General features: G+C 37.7%; 1 long non-coding RNA gene across 1 annotated transcript in view; it reads right to left on the reverse strand.

The window, feature by feature from the left end:
* Positions 1-7271: 7271 nt before the first annotated feature.
* Positions 7272-27295, reverse strand: part of LOC129049559 (uncharacterized) — a 69002-nt gene continuing 48978 nt past the window's right edge. The window contains exon 3 of the long non-coding RNA XR_008512744.2: positions 7272-7625. This is a non-coding gene — a long non-coding RNA (uncharacterized LOC129049559). The remainder of the gene's footprint in view (positions 7626-27295) is intronic.

Raw genomic sequence — 27295 nt, forward strand, 5'->3', positions numbered from 1 at the left:
TTTGATAGGTATTGAAAGAATAAATTACTTGTTCCAACTTCTTGCTTTTATTCTTCAATTATGTGCTGTCATAAATGTATCATGTACAGATGCAACATAGATAAGAGGCAAGGAAAATTATTTTAAAACATAACTAGTCTTATTGTCCACTCTTGCAATTTTTCCTGATTTTGGATACCAAAAACATATAACAGAGATGAAAACGTCACTAAGACAAAAGTATTATTGTTTGCTGTGCTAACTTCAAAGAGCTATTGCAGCACAGCAACATCTGTAATAAAACGACGGATGCCTGTTTTTTCACCCATGTCAAGTCATCATAAAATACTGAGGAGAAGGGAGGAATCAAATCCTGCAGTCCTCAAAATCTGATATGAAGTCTATAACCAACCCTGTGCAACATGGGTAGCTTTTACAAGAGGACAAACACATTGTAAGGGAATGAATCAAAGCAAAGGATTAGATAATTGAAGAGGTGACAGCACATCAGATCGCAGGTGGCAGAGTGAGGTATGGAACAGGAGTTGCCTGCCCAGTAACACACAAGAAGAGTTATGATATTTATGCATTTTCATTTCTACAGGTGGGAACCTCAAATCATTCCATGGGCTAGCCTCTGAGTACCTCTAATCCAAGCCTGCCAAGGATCAGTTGATATACTCCTGTATCGTCAGAGATGGACCCAACATATTTCCAACAATATTTCTTTGGTCCTAACAAGACACATTTTAAGTCTAAATAACCTGTAAATTCAAACCTTATTTTCTATGGTTAAGATACATGCCCTTGCAGGCTCTATTATACACAGTCATAGATCCAGGAAACATTATTTGACCACCTACTCTGTGCCAGGCTGTGTAAGACAATTCTCCTGTGATTTCCCATTCAGTCCTAACAGGCATGCTCTGCTGTGTATGCTGTTGTCTATTTTAGTAGATTAAGAAATAAGAATCAAAAACATTAAGAGACTTACCCAAGATGATATACTTTAGAATGATTTTCCCCCCTAAAATAGTAAGTTTGATTGCAACTGCAGCGTCAAAATGCAGCAGGGCTAGAATATGCTTACATTGCACATGAGCTGAGAGCCCTAGAGCATGTGCCTTCTCTCTCCTCCCATGCCTCTGAATAAGGATCTCACATGCTGGAAGTTCTCAGCCAACCCTGGCAGCTTTCGGCAACATTTTTCCCATGTTATTTCAGACAATGGATTTGTCCTTTTTAAAGACAAAATAGAATTTGTTTTCCAACTTCATATTTTGCTGTATTTTACAATTTTTCAAGTTTTTCTTGGTCATTAGCAAATGAAGTAACAGTATATGGCTAAAAGGCCTAAGAATAAGACTTCACCCCAAAGAAAGACAACTAATCCTCAAAAAAAAAAAAGAATATTATCCCCTACTAACAGATCTCTATTCCAATTTTAAGTTATCTCCTTGACCTTAAAGACAATACTCTGTGGGAGTGAGAAACCTAAGACCACTGCTCTTCATAAGCCAGTTGAGTTATGAATTTAAAATTTCCCACAAAAATAGCAATAAATCCAGGTCCAAAGACAGTTTAAGAAAGCTACAGAAAATGTTACTCTCTCATCCCAAAAGCTTTTCAGTCCTTAAAGAATTTAATTGTTTAAAATCTAAGGTCTTCATATAATCCAGCAATCCCACTACTGGATATATATCTACTCAAAGGAAAAGAAATTCATATATCAAAAAGATACCTGCACCCATATGTTTATTGCAGCACTATTCACAATAGCAAAGATAGGGAATCAACCTAAGTGTCCATCAAGAGATGATTGGATAAAGACAATGTGTCATATATACACAATAGAATATTATTCAGCCATGAAAAACGAGTGAAATCATGTCTTTTGCAGCAACATGGATAGAACTGGTGGCCATTGCCTTAAGTGAAACCACTCAGAAACAGAAAGTCGAATACCGCATGTTCTCACTTATAAATGGGAGCTAAACAATGTGTACACATGGGCATAGAGTATGGAATGATAAATATTGGAGACTTGAAAGGGTGGAAGCATGGGTTGGGTGTGAGGGATGAGAAATTATTTAATTGGTGCAATGAACTTTTTTTTTTTTTTTGAGACAGTCACTCTGTCACCTAGACTGGAGTGTAGCGGCACAAATCTCGGCTCACTGCAACCTCTGCCTCCCGGGTTCAAGCGATTCTCCTGCCTCAGCCTCCCAAGTAGCTGGGATTACAGGCGTGCACCACCACACCCAGCTAATTTTTGTATTTTCAGTAGAGATGGGGTTTCACCATGTGGGCCAGGCTGGTCTCGAACTCCTGATCTCAAGTGACCTGCCTGCCTCGGGCTCCCAAAGTGCTGGGATTACAGGCGTGAGCCATTGCGCCCAGCTAATGTGCCCAGCTAATGTTCATTGTACTGGCTGGGCTGGGGGCAGTGGCTCACGCCTGTAATCCCAGCACTTTGGGAGGCCAAGGCAGGCAGGTCACTTGAGATCAGGAGTTCGAGACCAGCCTGGCCCACATGGTGAAACCCCATCTCTACTGAAAATACAAAAATTAGCTGGGTGTGGTGGTGCACGCCTGTAATCCCAGCTACTTGGGAGGCTGAGGCAGAAGAATCGCTTGAACCCGGGAGGCAGAGGTTGCAGTGAGCCGAGATTTGTGCTGCTACACTCCAGCCTGGGTGACAGAGTGAGACTGTCTCAAAAAAAAAAAAAAAAAAGTTAATTGACCTCAAGAGGCATCTGGGAGACCTCACTTAATCTTAAAAAGGCATCAAGGGAGCCCATCACTTAATCCTACTACAGATTTAATCTTAAAGACCAAGTGTTCCAAATTTTGGGTGGGATTCAATGTAGTAAGTCATGTTAAATGAGAACCAAATATTGAAATAAATAAGATAAAAATTAGTACCCCTTCTAGCTCCAGAGATGCAACCAAAGACCTGCCGCACATAACTGGGCACTTTATAGTCTCACCTAAAAAAATGTAAGATCCTTAACTGAGATATTTGAAAAACTCATGTCATGTTTTCACTTCAGAAGAAACCTTATTCAATTTGTCCATCTTGGCTTCAGAACACATTTATCTAATAGTAAGTTCTTTTCAACTCATTTCATTCTGAAAGCCAGGTAGAAGTTGGCTGAAGTTAGAATAGTTTCTTCTTAGTCCTTAGGATTAATCTGGTCATTTGTCTGTTAGGAAAACATTCACTTCGATAGAACAGATTTCAGAACTTGATTTAACAACCCTAGAGCATGGCTGGAATTCCAAGATCCCTCTGGGGAAAAATGGGGCATTATAATAATAATTTCAGAAGGCAAGAGTAAGTACTGTTTATCCATCACCTACGGGATGTTAGTGGGTGATAATATTGAAAAGACTCATGATGCAGTGAAAATGGGCCAATTTTGAAGCCAGTCAATGAGTGATTTTTTCTCTGCTGTTTCCAGAGAATAGAACAAAATCTAACACATAGCAGGCCCTCAATACAAATCTGATATATGAACAATTAATGGATCTGTTTCAACCTCTTCATTTTACATACGACACACAGAAGCTAAGAAATTTATCCTTGATTATTAGCAAAGTGAAACTCAGAATCTCTAGATTTTCCTCTTTGTCACATTGTGACGTTAGCCTGTTTTTAGTTTGTGGGTTTGCTTGTTTTGTTTTTAACGTTTAGGAAATTTAAGGCTGTATTGACTTACCTCAAAGTGCCATAGCACAGAGATTTCTAAATGTTTTGAATTACAGAAGTACCTGGTGTGTGTATTAAAAATAAAGTTTCCCAGACTTCTACCTGGAGATTCTACTTCTGTATCTCTGACCAGGCAAGTCTGGGAAACATGGCCTAGCCAGGTCTCTGGAGGAGAGGGCTCTCTGTTTGCTCACCACCAGCACACCTAGTTCAAGCCAGAGAGGAGAGGGTGAGGAGACACTCGGTCTGCTCAGCTGGATGCAGGAATATAGGATGCTTTGTTTATTACAGTGTCAAAGGACACTGAAGAGAGCACCAAGAGAGGTGATTTTGAGGGCAGAAAGCACCTGGGAGATGCAGCACTCACCTTTGATTCATTAATTAAATTTGCAGAAAGGCAGCTGCCCAAGAGGTCCTGCAGCTGCACATGCTTCCCCTCCACCTTTTTATGAGAAAGAAAAAAATGACCTCAGGGCAGATTGATGGAGGGTTTTTCTTCTTCTGGAAACTAAGTTTCAGCACCACTGATCAGTATTCAGCCCTTCTTTCTTTCTTTCTTTCCTTCTTTGTTCTTTTTTTTTTTTTTTAACGGAGTTTTACCCTTGTTGCCCAAGCTGGCGTGCAATGGCACCATCACGGCTCTTGCAATCTCCACCTCCTGGGTTCAAGCAATTCTCCTGCCTCGGCCTCCCAAGTAGCTGGGATTACAGGCATGTGCCACCACGCCTGGCTAATTTTGTATTTTTAGTAGAGATGGGGTTTCTCCATGTTGGTCAACCTGGTCTCAAACTCCTGACCTCAAGTGATCCACACGCCTCGATCTCCCAAAGTGCTGAGATTACAGGAGTGAGTCACCGCCCCCGGCCACATTCAGCCACCTCTATGTTCCATATCACTTACATGGCCATGTTTTCCTAACTACCATTGATCTGAAAAAGTTCCAGTATAAATATTTATTTGCTGAACGAATGAATGAGGAGGGTTCTGCCTTCTATCATTAGCACTATTGTATACGAATTCATTTTGATAGCCCTTTTCTGGAGTCAATATCCTTTCCTTTCTGAGGTATGTATACTATAAACTGAATTATTGTGGACATAAGAAGAGAAAAACGAGAAGAAACAGTGACAAAATAGGAGGAAATACAGGATTTTGCATGCACAAATGCTAAAAGCCCTGAGAAAAACAAAACATCGTGAGAAAAATTAAATCAGGCATTATAATTGCAATCTAGTCTCTATCAGTGAAGAAGGAGGTAGATGTAAAGCCAGCAGATGTACTTAAGAGGGATTATTACATTTTTATGAACTAACCTAATGTAGTCCTGGATTGCAAATTCCATGAACACTATAATTGCTGAATGCAAGTTTCACAAGGGCAAAGTGGATGTCAGCCTGTCACATGGTGGACATTCAATAAATACTGGATGGATGAATGGATGGATGGATGGATGGATGGATGGATGGATGATCTTGGATATTTGAGAGAAGGACAAAGACATACCTGCAAATATTCTGAGCTCTTTCCATCTCCACAAGCCAAACTGTCTTAAGTCTCTGAAACCATGGTGAGATACAGAAGACAGGACCTACAAGGTGGAAGTCAGTATTCCTTTTCATAAAATCAACAATTCCTTTTCATAAAATCAACAAGCCCTATGAGGGCTGCTGTAGCAAAATGCCAGAAACTGGGTGACTTAAACAGCAGAAATGTATTGTCTCACAGTTCTGGAGATGAGAAGTCAGAGATCAAGCTGTTGGCAGGGTTGGTTCCTTACAAGGGCTATGAGGAAGAATCTGTCTGATGTCTCTTTCCTCCTCTGGTGGCTTGCTGACAATCTTTGGCCTTCCTTGGCTTATATACACATCACCCAATCTCTGAGTTTTCATGTGGTGCTTTCCGTGTGTGTGTGTGTGTGTGTGTGTGTGTGTGTGTGTGTGTGTGTCCACCTTTCCCCTTTTTTATAAGGACACAAGTCATATTGGATTAGGGCCTACCCTAAAAGACCTCATTATAGCTTGATTACCTTTGTAAAGACCCTATCTGAGGTTCTGAGAATTAGAACTTCAACGTGTGAGTTGGGGTGAAGGGGACATAAATCCACCCATAGCAACCAGTTACCAAAATAAGTGCCACACAGAATGCATAGCATCTGCAACAAAACCTAAGTAAATTATTGTTTAAGCTTTTCACTGAAGGGGAGAGGATATCCCAGTAACAAAGAGATAGTAAATAAAAATTAATACAAATAACTCATTGTTACTTAGCCATTTCTAAAATGCAATTCAAATTCTCTTCATTTAATTGCCCTCTATTAGTTTAGTGAGTGTACTTTTTAAGAATTTAAACACACAGCTCTAGTGTAAAAATATTTATAAGAGCTTTAGTAGCTTTACTTCCCATATCACTTCCCTCTCATCTTCTTTTATATTTAACAACTAAATTCCTCCAACACAGTGGTTTTTAAGAAGCTAGCCACCATGGTTGGAAAATAAATATCACATATAGTATTGCATGTATTTTGGAGAGATGTCAATCCAAAATAAATGGAAAGTTCTGGCTTTTGAAAAGATAATGTTCTAAGAAAATTTACTTACCCAAACAGTTCATTTCCTGACGATGATGAACAACTGAGATTGTGCTATTTATAGAAGTGGTTTAACTGGATATATACAAACGACAAAGTTCAGCTCATTTTATGTGAGAAAAAATACCTTTATGAAGAATAAAAAGGAAAATACTAAAATAATATCCAACAAATCTTTTTAAAACTTAGATATTCTGTATAAGTCACATCCATTGGGAGTACAGTAAACATCAAGAGGAAAAGATCAAATTCACTGTTAAAGTAACAGTCATAGTATTTGGCATTTTTGCTCTATGAAAGGGGCATCGAACATATCCTCTGAGCACACTAGACTTGAAAAAGAGAAAATTAAGGGGGCTAAATGTTAAGTCCTACAGTTAGAAAGCTCACGAGAAATATAGTTACAATCACACAGGCACAGATTCTAAAGGGGAAAACAGACTCTAAATGTGAAGAAGCTTTAGGGAAAAAATTCATTTTACTGTCCAACAATTATAATTCTTCCTGAAGGGAAGGGAAGAAGTTTAAATCAAGAAGCCTTTGATATAAAAATCAAGAACTCATGTGTATTTACACTAATAAATAGAATTCTATAGATAGATAACCAGACAAAGGATTATACTGAAACAGAAAATATTCCTTGACCCCTTCTTGGTCCTCACAACAGGGGTGCCTCACTTACTCAGCCAGCAGCTCCCTACCCCTCGTGGGAGGAGGAGAATGCAGGTGAGCAGATGCAGGAGCCAGAACAAGCACTTTTGGGTGCCAGCAGGAGCAAAACTCCATGCAGCCCCACAGAAGCATCTAGGGAGTTACCCATGACCCCTGAAGCCCCAGAGGACATGTGTTACAGTGTACTCTTTTAGCTTTGCTCTCTGTAGACAGCTTAAGTGTTAACAGCTCAATGGAGGGTCAGTGTGACAGCCTTTTGCACCCACACCTGAGTCCTTATCTGGCATCCAGGAGGAATGAGGTTGCATGAACAAATTAAAGGATGATGAATGCAAAGGATTTTATTGCCAATGAAAATGGCTCTCACTGGGAAGGGGAGCTGGAAAGGGGTTGGAGCAGGAAGATGATCTTCCCCTGGAGTCCCGTGAGGGACTCTTCTCCAAAGTCCTGATGTCAAGTTGTCCCTCTGAAGTCAAGCTGCTTCTCTCTGATGTCCAGCTGCTTCTTGTCTTCTCTCTTTCTATGCCTTCTGCCAGTTGGGTCAGGCGGTTTTATGGGTACAGGATTGGAGGCAAGTCCAATTATTGGGGATGTAAAATTATCTTGGTGATCCATGGCATATCAAAGTGAGTTTGAAAGTCCAAGATAATTCACAGGTATTCAATATTAAAGCAACTGGTGACAAAGAATAAAAAAGAATGGGTTTTATTCTCATGTTCTCACTCGTATGTGAAAGCTAAAAATTAAAACAATTGAACTCATGGAGATAGAATAAAATGATGGTTTCCAGAGGCTGGGAAGGGCAAGGAGTGGGAGAGAGTGGAGATAGTTAATGGGTGCAAAAATATAGTTAGAATGAGTAAGATCTAGTATTGGATAGCACAACAGGATGACTAAGTCAACCATAATTTATTATATATTTTAAAATAACTAAAAGAGTGGAATCAGAATGTTCCTAACACAAAGAAATGATAAATGCTTGAGGTGAAGGATACTCCAATTACCTTCATGTGATTACTATACATGTGTGCCTGTATCAAAACATTACATGCACCCCATAAATATACGTACCTACTATGTACCAATAAAAATTAAAAATTAAGGGGCCAGGAGTGGTGGCTCACGCCTGTAATCCCAGCACTTTGGGAGGCCGAGGAGGGCAGATCATGAAGTGAGGAGATCGAGACCATCCTGGCTAACATGGTGAAACCCCATCTCTACTAAAAATACAAAAAAAGAAAAATTAGCCAGGTGTGGTGGCACGCACCTGTAGTCTCAGCTACTCGGGAGGCTGAGGCAGGAGAATCGCTTGAACCTGGGAGGCAGAGATTGCAGTAAGCCAAGATCGTGCCACTGCACTCCAGCCTGGGTGACAGAGCAAGACTCCGTCTCAAAAATAAAAAATAAAAGTTAAAAAAAAGTCACACACAAAAAAAATAATGAAGAGTTTAGAGGGAAAGATAATGAGTTCAGCTGCTAGACCTTTATTTTTAGGAAAAAAATCTGCATTTTTACATATTTGATATATTTATTTCATGTATTAGTCCATTTTCACACTGCTATAAAGACATACCCAAGACTGGGTAATTTATAATATAAAGAAAAGAGGTTTAGTTGACTTGGTCTGCGTGGCTAGGGAGGCCTCAGCAAACTTACAATCATGGCAGAAAGGGAAGAGGCACATCTTACATGGCAGCAGGTGAAAGAGTGAGCAAGAGCAGGAAAAGCTGCCTTATAAAACCATCAGATCTCGTGAGAACTCACTATCACGAGAACAGCATGAGGGAAAACACCCCCATGATCCAATCATCCCCCACCTGGTCCCTCCCTCAACATGTGGGATTATGGGGATTGCAATTTGAGATGAGATTTGGGTGAGGACACGGAGCCGAACCATATCACCACATAACTCCATTTATAAGTATTCTCTAGCTTTAAAAAAGATTAAAAACATCTGGATTTGAATGAAGGTTTTTGCATAGTTACTCCAGTTCCATTTTTAAAAGGTGAAAAGGAGGTGCCTATATAATTATGTGATTTTTATCTATATACCTAATCAGTGTCAAACATAGATATTTTAGGCTGTGACTTGTGACCCCAGCCTGGTGCTCAGATCCCTTGACCACATATAGCAAAGAACATCATGAATCAATGAACTTCTAACCTGGTAAGAACCTTAAGTTTCTCCTAGTCCAAACCTTTGATTGTGCAGGAAGCTGAGTCCCAGATATTTGCCCTGGCTCACATAGTTAGTGTGGTGACAGGCCCCAGATTAGAATCCAAGAGGGAAAACCCTAATCTGGCATGAGGCCCACTGCCATAGCCCACCCCAACGTGGAATGCTAAATCTGGCAGTAAAATTGATAGCATTTGATGACACTTTGAAAATAAATTGCATTTTCTATTTAAAAAAATCAATTGTATTACTTTATTCAATCCTCACAACTTCATTAATTAGGAATAAGTTTCCCCCTACACAGATAAGAAAACTAAAACTTAGAGAAAAAAAGCAATCTGCCTAAAGTCACATAGTCAGTAAGTGTTAAACTTAAACTCAGACCTTGAACCTCCAAGCCCTTTTCTCTAATACCCCCAATTATAAGAGAAACAAAATTAAACAAACACACAGATATACTTCATTAATGCTATTTTTAGGAATTAAATGCTAAATTTCACATAGGATCTGTTGCAAGACAGCAAAAAATAAACAAAATATACAAGGTTTGTATATCCTGTTAAAATCAGAATTTTAAAAACTGCTTACCTGATACATTTACCTTGACCTCATAGATTACCTTTAATACTACTCGTGCCCTGATATATTTGACCTCTATTCATAGAAAATGAAACGCAGCTGTATGGATTGATTTTTAGATCTCTTTATTCAAAGTAAAAGATGAGCCAAAATCAAATTTTAGTATGTCTAATATTTATGCTTGCAAAGACAGTCTAGCAAGTGTCAACTTTGGGTGTATATTAGCATTATGGAAGATCAGCAGGTATTGGGTGAAAAGGCCATCATCAATAAGACAGTTCCATTTAACAATAAACATAGCTCCAGAGAAGCATCATTTTAAAAGTATACACAGCACTCACTTAGTCTTTAATTATATTCACGGTATTCATTAAGCTAATTTTTCTAAAATGTATAAAACTAATTATTTTTCAAAACCAGGTTTCAGATAACTTTCTTCTTATTCATAGGTTGAAGTAATCAGCCAATATAGTAGAAAGAAGAATGAATGAAAACCAGAAGCCCTGGACTCTTGTTCTAGGCAACATGGCTCATGTGATTACAGGCAAAGACTTAACAGCTGTCTCCTTCCAAATCTGGCTCTACCACTTGCTATCTGTGTGACAGTGGCCCTGTTACTCAGCCTCATTATGCCTCAGTTTCCTCATGTGTTAAACAGGGATAGTAATAGCTTCACCTACCTTATAGATTGTTTATTAGGATCAAATTAATATTCCTAAAGAAGACAGAAAAATATTCAGTACAAAGTAAGTGTTTGATAAGTGTTTGTCAATGAAGCAAACTATGCAAGTGTAGACAAGTTACTTAACTTGTCTGGGCCTAGATTACATTCTTTATAATATGAAGAGATTCCACAGCCTCCAATCTGCTGAATTTAAATCCTGATGAGTCAAATATCTGAAACTATTGAATATCTTTCTCTGAATGACTAGGCAAATTTTGCATCCAACATATGTGGATGTCAAGTCACCTCTGGGGAATAATTAGAGGAGGAAACGGTGTAATGTAATGAGAAAAGAGAGGTAAAGCAAAAGAAAAGAGTTGAGTTGTTGGAAATTAAATATTGGGAGACTGGATTGTGAGATTGTTGTGCTTTGAAGCTTGAACTTTAGGGGCAGTTTGGCCTTGGTCAAATCCAGCTTCTAACCTGTATGACCACTGACAGATTCCTTAACATCTCTGAGTCTCACAATCCCCATGTCTATTATGGTACAACAGCAGTCCTTACTTCACAAGTAGTTGCTAATGAGAGTATGCATATAAAGCATAAGGCTTGGCACTAGTAAGAATGTAATAACTCGTTTGGGTGGTGACTAAAATCATGATGTCTGTAAGAAAATTTAGCAATTTTCTAACTAGTCTCCTATCAATTCACAAATTATTATCCATATAAAAGTTATATTAAGTGTGAGAGGAGAGGCTTAGCTCCACTTAATTCCTATTTCAATTGTCAAGTTTACCACATTTAAGTTACGTAAATATAACGTGAAAGTAAAAAAATAACATGCCATCACGATTTGTCTCTTTCATTTAAAAATCTCTTATTTAAATATCCACAATTTTAAAGTTTTCAAATGGAATTTTTAAAATAACCAATAAGGTATTCAGTGATTTTGTTTTAAGCTAAAGAGAAACAGAGCATTATGAATCATTTGAGGATGTGTGATTGCACAGTGATAGGAATCTAGTGCAAGTCAACCGTCCTTCAGATGTGAAGATGCTTCTGCTAGGTGTCATTATCAATGTGATTGGTGCAGCTCAAATAAATAGAATTACTAACAATTTTGCATGCTGAAGAGATTTTAGTAGGCCAAATAAATTGTTTAACTGTTTTCAAGGCTATCCATAAACATTATATTAAATCCATAATAATGTCTTTAGTGGGCCAGGCGCGGTGGCTCACACCTGTAATCCCAGCACTTTGGGAGGCCGAGACGGGCGAATCATGAGGTCAGGAGATCGAGACCATCCTGGCTAACACGGTGAAACCCCGTCTCTACTAAAAATACAAAAATTAGCCAGGCGTGGTGGCGGGTGCCTGTAGTCCCAGCTACTCGGGAGGCTGAGGCAGGAGAATGGCGTGAACCTGGGAGGCGGAGCTTGCAGTGAGCTGAGATCGCGCCACTGCACTCCAGCCTGGGCGACAGAGTGAGACTCTGTCTCAAAAAAAAGAAAAAAAGAATGCCTTTAGTGGAAAAAATTATGCTAAAAGCTAATTTGATGTATTTATTTGTAATGCTTATGAAAGTTCTAATATTGTTTTCTATTTGGATTTAACTATATTACTGTTTTGGTAAAGTATGGCAAATGCTATTACAAAATTAAATAATGTACAAAAGAAGATAAAAACTATTCCAAAACCTGACACGCAGAAATAATCTGTTGACACTTTGGGAAATAATGTTCTCTCTCTCTCCAAACATATATGCACATATGAATTATGTGTGTATGGTTTTACATTAATTATATCATGCCAAATGGTATTCTTTAACATGTTTTTCTCTCGAAAATATCTTATGGTCCTTTTTCTTGTCACAATAAATATGAATCTATACCATCATTTTCTCTGCAATATTATAGTCACTAATACACATTAGCCACATTTACTTAAGTCCAACACTGATGAGCACTTAAAACATTCTTATGTAATCATTTTGTGGAACATAATTACCTTCTTTGGTAATCCTTCAGGCCAATTAAAAAGTATTTAAAGAAAATATTTTAAAAAAAATAAAGAGTCATTCATAGCAGCAATTTAAACATTTAACATATTATATATTCACATAATATATATTTTAAAAACATTTTTATTCTCCAAAATATATTCATAAAGAAATGTCTAGATCCTATAATAAGAAAACTATAAAACTCCACTACAGGACAAAAACAATTCTTGAATAAATGTAAAGGTAAACCTTGTCTTAGACATGAAGATTCAATGTTGTTATAAAGTCAGATCTCCCTAAATCAACCCATAAATTTAGTATGATCCCATTTTAAATCCTGGAGGACATTTTGGTGATTTGATATGTTATCTAAATCATAAAGATGCTGGAATATTGAGAATATTTAAGACAATTCTAAGGCCAGGCGCAGTGGCTCACACCTGTAATCCCAGCACTTTGGGAGGCTGAGGTGAGCGGATTACCTGAGATCAGAAGTTCGAGACCAGCCTGGCCAACATGGTGAAACCCTGTCTCTACTAAAAAAAAAAAAAAAAGAAAAATACAAAAAATTAGCCAGGCGTGATGGTGGGCAACTGTAATCCCAGCTACTCAGTAGGCTGAGGCGGAGAATCGCTTGAACCCAGGAGGCGGAGGTTGCAGTGAGCCTATATCTTGCCATTGCACTCCAGCCCAGGCAGCAAGAGTGAAACTCCATCTCAAAAAAAAAAAAAGAGGAGGAGGAACAGAACTAGGATGAGGACAGGAAGACAGGAGAAGAAAAAGCACAAGAACGAGAAGGAGGAGGAAAATGTTTTATAAGATATTGGAATGCATTGTACAGTTATCATGATTAAAACCATGTGCCATGTGGTACTGGTGTAAGATTATGTGGTAAGATCAATGAAACAGAATACACATTCCAGGAAGTACATAAGTGATTTATTGTACAACAAAGCTGTCAATTCAAATCAAATCTGAACTATTCAATGGATAGGGAAAGTTATAATTGTTTATAAAAAATTAAATTAAGGTAGATACCAACCTCACACCATACACTATAACACATTTCAGATAAATCAAATATTTGAATTTCTAGAATAAACCTAAAAGTTATTAAAAGAAAACTATGTTGAGCTATTACATAATTTTTAAATAGGAGACATCTTTTAAACATGTTACAACAGATGGAAATCGTAAAAGGAGTGAACGTATCTGTTTGTCCGTGTAAAATTTAAATTTTCTGTATGACTTTTTTTAAAATCTAGCATTTATAATGTTGAAAGTCAAACCACAAACTGATATCATTTGGACAGCATTTGTTCCTTTGAAAGAAGGCTTTTACCTAATACCATTGCCAAAAAGTTGTTCTATAGAGCCTCAAAAATCTCAATACAGGTGCGTCCTTGACCCCACACCAACTGTATCTGTTATTTTTTAAAACTGCTTGGTTTCTTCAGTTCTTCAAATAAGCCATCACCTGTTGCCTACTGTTAATGAGTTGTTGTTTTAACAACCATATAACAATGTAAACCTATTTGATATAGTCTTATTTTATCATTTCAGTAAACCTAACGTCTGTCACTGACATTCTAAAAAGGTATCTCTTTAGTCTCTTAAGAAATATTGAGAAACGGTTTCTGTTTTACCTGAGATAAGCTTCCTTAAAGGTACAAGGGTCCCTGCTGTAGATATTACTAACCAATACACAGTTTCAGCACAAAACACTTCCTGGACTGCCTCAACTCTAAGATAGAATGTGTAATAGAAGAGAAAATAGAATAGCCTAAAATAATTGCTTTCTATATTCTGTTCTCCCATCACTGAAAGAAAAAAAGCATGTCAATAACTTACGTGAATATTTTCTATATTTTAAAGTTTGAGTTAATGCATGTAGATCATTTGAAACAGTGTTAGCACCCTACAAGCATCCAATAAATGTGAGTTGTTAATATCATCATTAGTAATTATTATTTATCCAAATCAAGACAGAAGCAACATAGAGGCAAGAAACTATTACCTATGCCCTATCAAATAAATAGTATATGTGTATCCATCGGATATTGGCACTGAAGTGAGGAAACAGATAATGGCTCTGAGCTGCAGGTGCCAGATGACAATTAATGGTATCTCACCAGTAATGTCATGGCACTGTGCAAAGGATTTGGGGTGGGGGTGTCCACTGATGTTCTTACCGAAGCATGTTTAAATTGTTCTCTCATGGCATAGTGCATTGCTAGTCATAACCAAGGGAGAATACAAGGGAGAGAACAGGGGTGCTCCAGTTGTAGAAACAATGGGGCCCAGTAACTGATAAGGCAGGCAACTAGCATTTTTAGGGCAACCAAGAAGGATGCTATTTAGAGAGAACTTTGTGCAAGTGAAACAGGGGTCGGTTATCCAGGGCAGAGAGTGTGAGGCAAGAGCCATCTTGGGCTTTCCAAAAAGACCCCAGGCTAGACCAAAACAAAAACTAACCCCCTTACCATGTTGATATAGGTTTAAAGGTCCTCATCTGTTCTTTATGGTAGAGGGATTGGAAATGAATATTAGAACCTACTGTATTTCCTTTAGTGTATGTTATATATTCAGTAAAACTTGGATATTTTTCAGAATGTGGTTTCAGCCTGTCTCAATGGATCAAAACACCCTGGTCTTTTTCAAAAATCCCTGAATTAAAAAACAAATACAAATCAAAACTCTGGTACCCTGAATGGACAAAACCAAAAACAAGGACATATTTCCAAATGATAAGTTAACAAATTTACTGCAACCTGGGTATGCTAATATCGGATAAGGATCTCTTAATGTAAGGCATCTGGAAATTCCTGATGACTTAATAGATTTGTCTGGTTTTGGTCATATATTTGCTTCAAACTGTTCTTCTGTACCACAGATAAAGGAAGTTTCCAGACACAATATTTAATTAGTACCTAATTAAGAGCATCAACACGATAAGTGATGCAGGTTCTGGCCCCACTGTTTGTACCTGGATAAGGGTAAACAGTTCTAGTAAATCTTGGCTGTCTGACAGCTCTCAGCTGTCACTGGCACTACATAACCCAGGGAAGGTGCTGACACTCCCTGGCAAGTGTACACTAGTAAACATTCAAAGCAGTTGGAGAAATCCAATCACACCAAGTAAACCACCAAAGAGAAAATATGGGAGTCTGGATCCAGCAACATATTCATACATATGTGCTTCATATTCAACCTAAGTCATTATTCCAGTCATCCGAAAGAGTTAATCAGTGCCTTTCCACATGTAACTGAGGCATCAACTATTCCAAGGGTATCTTTAAGAATATCTTCACCCAAATAGAATCAGTACAACTGCCAAAAACCAAATGCTATGTTCAACTGATGCAAGTAGAATCCTTGATGAACTGCAATTATCAAATTGGCTTGCCTCTGGGGAGCAACCTGCCTTATGCCAAGCCGCCAAGGGAATAACATCACTATGACACCTTGAAATATCTGGGATTATTATTTTTTTTTTACCACTAACCAGCTTTTTTAAAAAGGAAAACTGTGTGACTAAACTTCTTGTACTTTCTTACACACTAACCAATTGTGTGCCCTTAGACTGGCCATCTAACCTTTCTGGACCTCAGTTTCTTCACCTATAAAATAAGAGAATTAGCCCGAGTGCTTTCTATAAGCTCTTTCAGTTCTAAAATATGATTTGGTGCTGCGTATTTATATAGCTTATTCTTTCTGCAGATTTCAAAATCTCTCAGGAGACTCTCATTAGTATCCTTAATATTGCGGTGAGGAAGGCAAGTGGCAAGGTTTATTATCCCCATTTTTTAAAAAAGAGACAATGAGACATTTTGCTGACACAGCACTCTTGACCAAGTAAGGACTAGAAGTTAGGTGTCCTGATACTAATCAAGAACTCTGTTAAGCCACTTTGCTACTAAACTAAATGGAAAGTCTCTGATGAATAAAATATTCTGTGCTCATGGAAGGAAAATATAGTTTGATCATCTTACAGAGACGTGATGGTTTAAAACAATGATTTCCAAACTGTAGCCCATATAATATTCCAGGTAGTTTTCTCAGGTCTCATTGACATGTCCCTATACATATTTTCTCTTTTCTGAGACAAGTATCAATATGTGAATCTACTAATGTGGGAGAGTGTTAAAGAACATCTTCAAAAAAAGTAAGAAGAGTGTCTGAGGTAATAATAATTAAATTTCCAATAGAATATTTGCATAAAATAAACCATATAGTCCATATTAATATATTGAAGTGTTAACTAAAAATCATACGTATCAATGAAATGAGATTATCATCCAATAAATAATTCAAACCATTTTTAATAATACTATGTCTTTATCAAGAACTATGAAGAGTCTAAGATTTTACCATATTTGCACGCTAGGAAGTTAGCCTGCCATCATTTCATAGATGCTGGCAGAAGACACGATACCCCTAGGTCAGAGACAAAGGATGTTACTACTATAAGTAACAGAAATAGCCAGAGTGTCATTATTTTTGCTTTGGTTTCCCAAATTACAGTCCCCATAGGGCAATGCAAAGAGGGACAGGTGACCCTGCACATGCATAATATTGTATTAGAGGAGAGAAAACCTCAGCTCAGGAATCCTAAATAATTTATTGTAATAAACAGTAAGCATGTCTGCCCTTTTCTCCAGGAAGTGATACTATCTCTAACTCCTCAGGCTGTTCACCTATACAAACATGCCTGAAAAGATAATCCAAAACAAAATCAGTCAATGCTTCTGTCTGCCAAAAGTGCAGAAATACAACAGACTCATGGAGAAAATCTCCTAACAATATTTTCTGATTTCATTGCACTACCTGTATATCTGGTAATTCTGAGAATTCTTAAGTATTCAACATAAATAATGTAAACAATATTGAGGAAGAATAGGATATCCCCCTCCCCTCCCCTCCCCACCCCATACTCCAACTGGATGTCTCCTTGGTTCTGCTCCATCCCAATAGTTCAAAAAATTCAAAGCCAATAAGTAACTTCTTTGGTTCACACTTTTCTGCCTTACTTTCATTCATTTCCACTTATTAAAGTGGGAGCCACATGTGTGGTGGGTAAGCATGCGCTCTAGAGTCAGGTGTAGCAGATAAATCCTGGAAATGCTGCCCACTATCTGTAGGGCTTTGGCTTGGTTATTAAAGTCCTCTGTGTCTCAGCTTTCTCATCTGTAAAAGGAGGGTGATAACACCTGCTTCTTAAAGTTTGGGAGAAGATTAAAACAGTTCTTATATAGGAAGCTCATAAAACATGTGCCTGGCACATACACATTTGATAAAGCTTTTGTTGATCAGTAAACTTTTTTTAGATTAGCTAGGAAAGCTTATTCATCAGCAAACAACTTACCAAATTGCCAAAGTTAATGATATATTATTAAATCATTGACAACATTAGGGGAAACACGTAGATAATGAACAGCAAACTTTTTTAGAATCTACATATCATTCCTAGTTTGTTCTTATGAACTGAGTGAAAAAGAAGGGAAAAAATTTAATCTAATTCTCATGTTATAAAGAAAATTATTTTAGAATAGTTTATTGTATTCGATATAGCTCCTTAATTAACAAATGAGCACTTTCTTCAGTGTTTGAGATTTAAAACTGCTAATTTTGTTTCTTAAAAGATTGTGAGATTATGATGCATAAGCTGTGACCTTCCCCTCTGTACAGAAAAAGTCTGGTTTCGTGGAAATATAAATTATTATTTTAAGTGGAAATGTGAAGGCCTTAAATGTGGTACAATGAAGAGTTTTTATTTTTATACAAAGAAATATAAAACAAGAAGTAAATAAATAGCAATGACATTTTGAAAATGACATTTCAGAATATTTAAAGGACCACAAGAACAATAAGTACATCTTGTGTGCAACTGTCTTTGAAGTTCTAATCTCAGTTCATGCCACTAAATCATCAAGGAAGATTATTTTTAACTTGTTATATAAAGGCTTTAGAAAAAAAATCAAGAAGTGCTCTCTGAGTATGAAGTGTCAAACAGAAAGAAGTATTTGTACATTCTGCATGTACTAAGGTGATATATGTGTGGATCATGGAGAATTAATTTATCCCAAATTTTCCAAAAGAGTAAGAAAAGATTTATGGAATGGGAATGACACATTTTCCTAAACATTTTCTTTGAGATGCTTTGTAAGTGGAATATTTGCATGTGGCTAAACCACAGTACAGATTTAACTAATCAACAAAATATTGTCACTGATATTGAACCTGATAAGAGGCCCCTCTGGGAAGAACACCAGTATCCCTATAGTCCCAGAGAAGAGCTTTAACACCAGACAGAGGAAGGACTCTGCAATCCCTCTGCAACCCCAATCAATTTGCTCCTTTCCATAAGTCTTTTTCCTCTCCCCCTTCTCTCCCCCCTTTCTCTCATTTTCCTCTTGCCACCTCTCTCAAGAACACACACAGATCTCTATGTTCTTACCTCTCTTAATCTAATCTATCTCTTTGCCGACAATTAAAATTTTCAGCGTGTCTTCCTTTCACCTAAAATAAATAATGACATGTATAATAAGTACTTTCTCCACATACTGAATTTCATCAAATTATTGTTCAACATTTTGACTATAAACATTCCCTTACTTTGGGTCAGTGTGAGATCCTGCATTCATCATCTTTCTTCCAAGAGAGTGAATTGCTCTTTCAGTAGTACACTGTCTACCTTTCTTTAATCATGTCTTGAAATTTTTATTTTTATAATGGGAAACATAAATGGTGCCATCTCTGCAGTTGGGGAGAAAATGGAAAGATCCAAATTTCTCTCACACTTTAATGTGGGTGAGCCATGATCTACTTGTTAAAATTCTTGGATTGCTAATAAAAGTCATAATATACCAAATGGTGGTAATTTGGATGAAACAAGCATATCAATCATTGAGGAATGGGCTCATGGCTCTTTATCTGGGCAGAATCATTAAGTAGAATTTATGATATATAATGTATACTATTAAGCAGCTTCCATTAAACTTGCCTGCCAAACTCATTCTATATAGAGACAGTTTTAAAAGCAAGCTGTATGCAAGAGCGCCACCTATAGTAAAACTTCCACGTTTATTTTACAATGTTAAAACCCAGAAAATTACTAGATTTTGAAACAGAAAATTTTAAAGGCAAGAATAATATCCAAGAAATGAGATTTATGGTTTAATGTACAAATAAAAAACCACCTCAAAAAAGAAATGGTAAAAGATTTATTTCAATAAAAATATGAACATTATAAGACATGACTTTTTCTGTTTAAGGAAGAAATTGCTCTGATTTTCCAGACAATTTAAACGACAGGAATAGTCTGTCTTCTAATTTAAATAATAGTTCAAACAAAATTTTTACTACTTTTTAAATATTCTCTATTTTGCTTTTTAACTTGCTTTTCACAAACTGCTTTTTTTGAAACCTGAAAACAATAGCTATTTAAAGCACAAGTAAACTTCTTTCTGATGTTTAATTTTTCAGAAAATATATCCCTCAAGTACTTTACTTCAGCATATATGTAAGAGAATGCTAAGGAAATGGTGACTAGAAGTACTGCTGGAGAAATGTCCTTTAGGAGTTGATATCCACAGAAATTTAATCTTAAATACTTGTTACTTTGACCTAAAAGCTAATTATGAGGGAGTTGAGCCAAAAAGTGAAATGAATAAAAAGAAATTTCATTGGTATTACAGAGATGGTTGCCAGAAACAGCTTACAAATCATGAATCTATGCAGAGATGAAAAGTTGAGTCTAAATTATTATTCGACTGGGTCCTTAAATCAATGGAGAGCAAAAAATGATTACAGTGGACCTTTAGTTTTCAACTATAAAAAGTCAACATGGTGGCATGTCCAACAGTGTTTTAGTGCAGGTCATTGAGCGAGAGAGAGAACTCTTTGCTTTTTCATCTCTAAAAAGAGTATGGTTTTTTGTTGTTGTTTAAAAAAAAATACCTAAGCTAAAATAAATCATTGCTGCAGATCACATAGGAAGCTGCTCAGCTCTCTGACCAAGTGTGGTTTGTCAGGAAGCAAACCACGAGGGGACGATGCCCTGCAGGTCCCCCTCATTATCTCACACTTGGGCCTTTTGGCTTTTCGTGTGCCCATTGTTCATTTTGGTGAGGCTGGATTTTAAGTAGATTCAGGGCTCATCAAGCAAGGTGCCAAACAGAGAACACTACAAACTGACGTCCTGTGTTTGCAGAGCTGGAGGAGCTGGGACAGCAGCCGCCTTCCCACCATGCACTGTGACAGTGCTTCATCCTTGCCCTGGGAGGCTGCTTCCCAGGATGAGAGGATAATTCTCTCACTATAGACCATTCAATCTTCAGCCTCTCGGCTGACGCTGCCAACAGAAGTGCCAATTAATGCCAATTACAATGGTGACTTTTCTGATATGGGCACCTACTCATATAGGCCATCAAACAGCCATCATATATTAATGACTGTCAGTCATTACCAATATGGGCGAAGTTTGAACTAGTGACCTAGAGGAGAACTGCTCTTTATCCTACTTCCAACTCCCTGAACCGTCCAATTCCCCTCCCCCTTTCTTGGCCAATGTTCTTAATTATAGTTTTGTACCTGAATAATGAATGTGCTACATTTTGACAGTGACAATTGCTGAAACTGTGACAGCAGAAATGCAGCTACTGTCTGCCATTTAGCTATCCCTGTCACAGCCTTCAGGCCAGCGAGGTCCAGCTCACACCTTCAGGGGGCACTACTATGTCCTTTGTCATTTAATCGAATGCATTTTTTATTTGTCTTTACTACTCCTTAGAAATAAGGAGAGCATTTTTATGCAGATAAATGTGTCATGAACTTCCATGCAGTTGCTGCCGTTAGTCCTTTCTTATCTGCTCATTATTTCGTATAGCCTTGTGAGACAGAAACTCCCAGTACAATTAAATATGCTGCAAATTACTCTTGAAGTGCACCTTTCTGTTTCATAAAGGGAAAGCAAGCTAAACACAATAAACATCCTAAATGGTAGAAAAGTGTCCAGTTCCTTTTGTAAACACACCCCTTAACCTTTCTTTTCTTTAATCTCCTTTTAATCCAATCTGGGGTGCAAACCCCTAAATGACCCGTTGCTGTCTGCTGTCTGATGTGGGTGTTACCATGTTTTCAGAGACTCTGAGACTCACCTCATTTAATTCTCAGCACTGCAGCCTGCAGCAGTCAGGGCATCTATTTCATGTCTGCATTACTCCTAGATTTGGGGGGAAACATTTAGGAGAAAGAAAATGTTACTAAGCCCCTCACTCTAACTTCCAAGGAGCCAGAATGAAGACCCAGCAGTTGCCCACATACCTCTCACATCAGAAGGGCAAAAGAAGTAACCAAATGTAAAATATATCGTGTTTCCAACTGCTTACTCTTTCTCTGAAAGTAGCACCAAAAGAAAATTTGTGGGAAAATATTCTAGGATTATACTTAACTACTTTACATCCATCATATTTTTTTTTAAATAGTAATTCCTTTTAAAATATTTAATTCCAACACATCCATTTGGAGGTAAAGGTTAAGTAATCTGCCCTGTTCACCTAGTGAGGTAGTGGCAAAATTAAGATTAAAACTCAAACCCAAGGGCTTTTAACTCTTTTCTGAGGCTGTTTATGTTTGCAATCCCAGCAAGCTCTTCTGGGTGCTACACATACATAATTCCATGGAATTGGCAACTTGAAAAGAAAATATAATTAGCATCGTTCTGCAAAGAAGGAAAGGTAAGATAAGGAAACTGCCCAAGAGACCACAGTGTTTAAGTGACAGAACAAGGATTGGAATCCCGGCATGGCTGTCTCCAAAGAACATTATTCGACATATCACGTGACTTTGAGTCCTACGGCGATTTATTTGAGAAGCAGCCCAAGGTTCCTTAGGCCAATTCAAATCACTGTACAAAATCTTCAGGCAGCCTCTGAATCTTTGAGATGTCAAGTCACTCCAGGTTACCCTAAAGTAAATCAGGACAGGCAGCATCCAATACTAACCAGAGTGATGTGGTTGGGCTGTGTCTCCACCCAAGTCTCATCTTGAATTGTAGCTCCCATAATTCCCATGTGTCATGGGAGGGACCTAGTGGCAGATAATAGAATCACGGGGGTAGTTTCCCCCATACTGTTCTTGTGGTAGTGAATAAGTCTCATGAAATCTGATTGTTTTATAAGGGGTTTCCCCTTTCGCTTAGCTCTCATTCTCTCTTGTCTGCCGCTACGTAAGACATGCCTTTCGCCTTCCGCCATGATTGTGAGGCCTACCCAGTCACATGAAATTGTGAGTCCATTAAACCTCTTTTTTTATATATATATAAATTACCCAGTTTTAGGTATGTCTTTATCAGCAGCATTAAAACGAACTAATACATACAGGTAGCAGAAAACACTCTGGTTTCCATTTTTGCTCAGTGATGCTGATGCCATGTTGTGCTTTCCTTTAACACTCCAAGAACATAAATCCAAAAGGGCACCATCTAATAAGACTTTAACTAAAATACAGTCATATTATCACTATTATTAGTGACCATTCACTGTTGTCTACTGAGAGCTTTCCATACATTATATGCTATTAATTCTCACAAAGTGTATTATTATCCTGTTTGATGGATGAGTAAACTGAGACTCAGCCAAATTCAGCAAGTTGGCCAAATATACTAAACTCAAGTGAGGAGCTGGGCCCAGGATTCTCAAACTCCAAAGCTCTTTTTCACTGCGCTGCTTCCCAACAAGATTTTTGTTCACATAGCTTTCTGTGTTTATTTATTTTGGGAGAGAAGGGACAGAAGAAAGTCCCAGGAGGGTATTTCTAAATAGACTAAGGAATCTGTCTTCAGCTCAGTGGAATAACAGGTGGAAAAGTATACGGAAAAATATTTTTGAAAGTATCAACCACGGGAGAAAAATATCAAAAATATCCTAAGATGACTCTTTTATCTTGGCAGCGTATTTTGAACGACAAAGACATTTCCAACCTTGAGAGAAGATTGGGTAAAAAAAAATACCAGTATACACACAGTAAACAGACTACAGAGGTCTAGAAAAATAAATAAATACAAGCAATCTCTGTCCAACCTCACCCTGCTTCTTAAAATAGTAACTCCATCAGCTTGTCTGCAAGATAGAAGAAACTTCCTCAAAGACAAGTCATTGGTTTTTGAAAACCATGTGTTGAGCGGTCCCTTGTACCATGCAGAACAAGCCCAGACACAGCATTTCCTGTAGGTGAAATATATTAAGACTCGAGAGTCCCTCCAAGTACTGCATAAATATATATATGCGAAATATTATAAATCATCCTGGAGATAATTTTTTCCTTAACACTAAAATGCTAATCCTTGATGAGGCAGATCTTCAAAGGGCACAGCATCATAGCACTATGAGACCATTCTGGACCAAATACAAAGAAATTAGCCTAGAAGATAAGCAATTTTAAGGTCACAGTAAGGAAACATCTAAGAGTCCAGGGATCATAAATAGTACAGGGGTGGAAATGCAAAGTCATAAAAGATGAAAGGAAATAATAAAATGTTTGTGATTTCAGGAAATTTGACTTTGAAGAAATGTGCCACACCCTAAGGAATTCACTAATAAAAAATCCACTGCTGAAAAGCAGGCTTTACTTGTTGGTACAACTGAAACCAAACAGCTTCTGACTTTGTGGGACACAATTTCAACAATTTCTGACATCTTCTCTTTAGAAATGACTAAGGATAGCTTTTAAAAGAACAAAAGTTTTATTTTTATTTTTGTTTTCTTTTTTTTTTTTTTTTAGCAACAATCTTGCTCCGTCACCCAGGCTGGTGTGCAGTGGCGTGATCACAGCCCACTGCAACCTCAGCCTCCTGGGCTCAAGTGATCCTCCAGTCTTAGCCTCCCAAGTAGCTAGGACTACTTGGCCTGGCTAATTTTTTAATTTTTTGTAGAGACACAGTCTCACTATAACAACAAGATTTTAATGTTTCACTCTTGAAGCCAGACAAGAAAATAAATAAGGATGGGGATTTTTTTTTAAAGAACGTCATGAAAAGATGGGAACATTGAGAATGAAAAAGAAGACTAAGGTGCCAAACAAACTAGTTTAAATTTAAGAGAAAAATTAAAATGTAAAGACTGAGCTGTGTACATGAGTCTTCTCTGTTCCCACTCGTAGGAAAACTAGCAATTCCTCATCTTTTAAGACCTTCCCCTAATTACAAATCTTATCTTAAAGAGTTTTTTCTCATTGGCCTACATTTTTCTTTCTAAATTTGACTGTATTTTCCATTCTCTGGCTACATTTGGAATGCTACTATTTCAACTTTAAACAGTTTGTATGCAAGATGTTGTTTTATGTAAAGAAGGAAAAAGATTGACAAATCTAAACCAAACAGGGAAGAATTATAAATATTTTGCTTCACTATTGCAGCTTTCTCCATATGCCTCAAATGAACATTTCTAATCAAGCTCCACTTCTGCAGAAAGCTTACCAACAAAATACATCTTTATTTGTATGTAACATGTGTAAATGTAATTAGCTTTTTTAAAAGAAACAATTGAAATACGATGTTTATGGAAAGAAACTGATTTTTTTTTTCCAAATGAAATCTGAAACTGCACAGGATATTGACAGACTGATGGCTGGGTCTGTTGCCAGAAGCTGGTTAGGAAGCTGGTATGAAGGTCACTAATTTCATTCTGTTTTATTTCAATGGGACCTTGAAACAAAGAACACAGTTTTAAATAGACAGTGAGGAGGGATGGATTATTAAACTAGTGCTTTACCATCAGTTTTGTGTGATTTTTAAAAATAGAAGACAGTATTTTACCAAAACATATGTTCTAAATTTTATCATAAAAGTAAATGGCTGAGAACGAGATAAGGAAATAACATTTGTAGCAGTGACTGATTTTTATTTTTGCAATGTTTCTTGCATTTTCCTTTCTATTTCCCAAAACGATTATAATTTGTAGCAAATCAGCTAATGTTTTTTGACCTGAATTTCTGGGTTGTGTAGAGGGTACTCCTTGGGAAACTTCTGTACTTTCTCCACTTACTTCAATAGCCTCTCTCAGATACTGTCTTTTGTTTTGTCAGCTTCATTTTTCTCATTAATTAACAATGGAATCACACTAAGGCAATCCATTTCTCCACAACAGTTACTGAGAAGTGATTTTTTAATAAGATTAACTTGTTTAGAGAAGGGAAAGAGTTTTATATGTGGTATAAATAACAGCAAAAATATTTGTATTTTTTTTCTTTTATTAGAGTAAATAACTCTGAGTAAACTCATAAATGATCTGAGTTGTGTGATATGCATGAAATTACTACACACAGTAGAATTATAGTTTAAAGAGATGTCATTAAAATCTAAATACACAACCTTAGAACTTGTACTTAGTTTTTCTAAAAAAATAAAATTGTTTTTTTCAAACTGAGAATTTATTTTAAAACATACATTATCCTGCTGATACACACACACACACACACACACACACACACACACAGGTGGACTGAGAGGATAAATCTAGTAAATAGCACAAAAGGAAATTAACTGAAAAATAAATTAGCCAAAAAAATCAAAAGAAGTTCTAAAGTGCTCTGGTGAATAAACAAATCCAAATGATAAATCAAGAAAGAGGCATAAATATCAAATAGGACCTCCAAAGCCCCATTAGTCTCAAGTTGCCATAGGTTCCCTGTTACCTGAGTTACCACCAGGCCTGGGCAGTGTCAAGAACCCTCTCATAATACCAGGGCCAAACCCAACCTTTCAGAAACAGTATGGCCAGCTCAGGCTCTAAAAATACAATCCACTGAGGGCCTGTCTTCCCCAGAAGAGAGAATAGAGTGCCTATGTTTCCTCTTTGTCTACAAAACTCTTCTCCATTAAACAACTACTTTCAAAACCACCAGTCAGAGGACAGCATTACCTGGTCCTGTGGACTGAATATTTGTCCTCCCAAAATTCATATGTTGAAACCCCAATCCCCATCGTCAAGGTATTTCGAGGCAGGGTCTTCAGTAGGTAATTAGGTAACAAGGGTAATCCCCCATGATGGGAGTGATGCTCTTTATTGTTTATTTTTCTTTTTTTGAGATGGAGTCTCACTCTGTTGCCCAGGTTGGAGTGCAATGGCGCAATCTCGGCTCACTGCAACCTCCACTTCCCAGGTTCAAGTGATTCTCCTGCCTCAGCCTCCTCAGTAGCTGGGATTACAGGTGCACACCACTACACTTGGCTGATTTTTGTATTTTTAGTAGAGATGGGGTTTCACCTGGTTGGCCAGGCTGGTCTCAAACTCCTGACCTCAGGTGATCCACCCACCTGGGCCTCCCAAAGTGCTGGGATTATAGGCATGAGCCACTGCACCCAGCCTTAAAAGTGCTCTTAAAAGAAGATAACTTCGGCATTCTCTCTCTCTCTCTCTCTCTCTCTCTCTCTCTCACCCTCTCTCTATTTTTCTCTCTGCCATGTGAGGCACAGCAAGAAGATAGCTGTCTGTAAGCCAGGAAGGTAGTCCTCACCAAAACCCAACCATGCTGGCACTCTGATCTCGGTTCCGTCCTCCAGAACTGTGAGAAATAAACGTTAGTTGCCTATGGCACCTAAACTAAGATATTTGCTTTGACACAGCAGTGATGGGTTAATTTTTCACTTATCTACAGTATCCCCCACTAGCAGCACTTTTTCAAATACTAGCTGAAAACTCCCTCCTTGCAGCTGCTAGACCTATGGGACGTCTGGTGTTCATGGGACTGAAGGCTGAGAATCAGGTTCCCTTGTCCCTCACTAGGCTCAAGGCTGGGCTTGCTCCATGTTGTCCCAAGACTGCAACTGCAATTGCTGTACCTTGCAGCAGTTCCTCTGACATATCTCTGCCTTCCTGCTGTGTAGCTAGCAGAACTGAACAGTTCCTGGCATGACTCTTGCCACA

The sequence above is a fragment of the Pongo abelii genome, chromosome 14, assembly GCF_028885655.2.
Source record: "Pongo abelii isolate AG06213 chromosome 14, NHGRI_mPonAbe1-v2.0_pri, whole genome shotgun sequence".
NCBI classification, from domain to species: Eukaryota; Metazoa; Chordata; class Mammalia; order Primates; family Hominidae; genus Pongo; species Pongo abelii.